Genomic DNA, 2639 nt, shown 5'->3' with positions numbered 1-2639 from the left:
CTGATCTTATCTTTAAAAACAAAATGAATTACTTTGAAAAAAATTTTTTTTATTTCAATATACTTTTATTTTAACACAGGTCACAACACTAAGCTCAATCCCATTCTGCTATTATTCAAACTACAAATACTTGCTTAGCAGCTGAGGGGCAATCTTTAGAAACATATTTGAAAAGTGAATAAAAATCCATATAAAACAAATATTCAAATAGTTTCCATTAGGAACACAGATAAGTGTGACTCCATCTCTTATGTCTTCCATATTGTTGCATTTGTGCCAATCCTATTTCTTAAAACATTTAAAAACTCTAGCAGGAATTAAATTAATGGTCCCTAAAAATGCTCAAATTCAAGCTAAATTTGCAATTAATAGCTACAAACAGCTTCTGTACATTAATACTAGCTGAAGTAAAAGTTGTGGAATGATGTTCCATTTCACTTTCCCAGGCACAAGATAATGGCAAAGTGTTGATATTCTGATCCTCTACTTCTGCCGGAAAACTTTGGTTCTTGATTTGTTGCATACATTGCCATGATGGTCCAGATATCACATAATAGACAGAGGGTCTCTGGAATCCATAAAAGTGGAAGCAGCAGCAACAGTGTAAGCGCCCATGTTTTGAAACAGCATCCATTCTCCTACATGCATTTTGGGTAAATCACAGTAATCAACAATTCGATCCAGGACATCACATGTTGATCCCCATATGCTAGAAGAATAATACTTCTCATCTGGTTTGGGTCTTTTTTGTAGAATAGGTTTAACATGTGCATGATCAAACAGAATACAATTAAATGATCCATTTACTCCAGCATTTACATAGTACATAAAGGTTTGGTCATTTGCCTCATCTTCATCATCAGAACCTGTCTGTTCCTTTAATACAAGTTTTTTGGCAATGATATTAACTGCAAGTGTGAAAGCTGATACAACATAGTATCTGCCTGGTTCAGAGTCAGAAGTAAAATACTTGTCCAATGCTGGATTGATTACACTTGAGAGCTCTTCAAACTTAATCTTTACATCTTCAGAACCAGGAAAGCCACCACCAATATAAAGAAGATACATGTTGAAACCAAACTCCACCTCCATGTCAAAGACACATCGGGCATCAGAAACTGCTTGGACAAAGGTTTCTGGATCTGTACAACCACTTCGCACATGGAAACTAACTCCAATAATATCAATATTCAGTTCCTTTGCTTGCTCAAGAAGTAGCCTACTAGTTTTGAGAGTGGCACCAAATTTCACACTTAGCTGACAGATAACTTTGGAGTCATCAGTGGCAATCCTCAAAACAAACTTTGCATTTGGATGAGCTCTGGCAACTTTCATTAGCTCTACTTCACTATCAAAAGTCATCATTTATACTCCATTGTTGGCAGCACACTTAATTTGTGACACTTGTTTGAATGGATTTGCATAAATTATCCTCTTTGGAGGCACCCCAAGAGTCTGTACTAATTGTATTTCAGTCTTGCTAGCACAATCAAATCCTGCTCCTCTAGTAGCAAATGTCTTCACTATAGCCCTGCTGTCATTACATTTAATAACATAAAAAGGGGTTACTCAAGGAAGAGCTTTGTACCATCTGAAATGTTTTTTTAGGACGTCATCAAGGTCAGAAAAATAGAAGGCATCTTTATCATCAGAAGAAGAAACTTCATTAATTTTCCAGTCCAGAATATCTTTTGCAGTAAAGCCTTCATCAAGAAAATTGAAGTTAAATTCATCATTGCTAAAGTTGTTCATGGTTTTTTGGTGTTCCTTTAAAGTGCAACAAAATGGAAAACTAAAAGATGTAATTTAAAGACAAACTATTTTCACCTTTACACCAAAGGTGGTTCTCCAGGAGGATAAAGTCCTGTTAAATAGAAGGCTAGTAATGTCCTTTCGGTACAGCCATTACACTGGGCATTCTCTTAGAGGGAATGGACAGAGTGGGCAGACACCATGGAGATGCTCAAGATGAATGGAATTCGAAGCCTATGATGCCTTCCCCCAACCTCTGTCCCCATTCATCCACCTCCTGCCCAGTTGGAGGAGCCTCACCGAGCCACTGGCCCAAAGTGGCACAAGAGCTGGTGGCAGAGGAGCTACTGGCGGGAGAGGCTGAAGGGGTCTGACCTTGACAACATTTTCAACAAATGATCATCAAATCTCTGTTTAAAAACTTTGTGTAGAGATCTACTTCTGAGAGCCAAGATGGTGAAATGAGGAGTGAATTATTGTTACTCTTCCATCTTTACATAAAGGCCACTGTAAAGTCCAGGCTAGCTCCCTGGGGACCTCAAGAACAGCTGGAGTCAGGATAATAAAAGTCCTTGGTCTTTATGGGGAGAAGTGATGGAGATAGACAAACTGCCACAGGCTCGCCACCAACTTTTCTCCTCCTCATTCTGCTGAAAAGTGAGTCCGACTTTTCTCACACCACCTTCTAATCCTTCTTATGATTGTCTGATTATACCAAACATCGAGCCAGCAGAGAACAGTGAGAAGGGATATTGTCCTAAACATATGCTAATAGAATCATTGTCCAATTGTCCAGTGTCTGATTCAAGCACATCTTTTAAGAGTTTCTTTTTTTTTTAAATTATTATTTATTTAATAGCCTTTTATTTACAAAATATATGCATGGG

The 2639-nt window shown here is 37.8% G+C and overlaps 1 pseudogene; it reads right to left on the bottom strand.

Moving 5' to 3' along the window:
- Window positions 1–246: 246 nt before the first annotated feature.
- LOC105749256 lies at window positions 247–1810 on the bottom strand (annotated as a pseudogene).
- Window positions 1811–2639: the final 829 nt, after the last annotated feature.

This window comes from Sarcophilus harrisii, chromosome 5 (genome assembly GCF_902635505.1).
Source record: "Sarcophilus harrisii chromosome 5, mSarHar1.11, whole genome shotgun sequence".
Taxonomy (NCBI): domain Eukaryota; kingdom Metazoa; phylum Chordata; class Mammalia; order Dasyuromorphia; family Dasyuridae; genus Sarcophilus; species Sarcophilus harrisii.
Note: the sequence above shows the minus strand (reverse complement) of the source record. Positions and strands in the feature narration are given on the sequence as shown.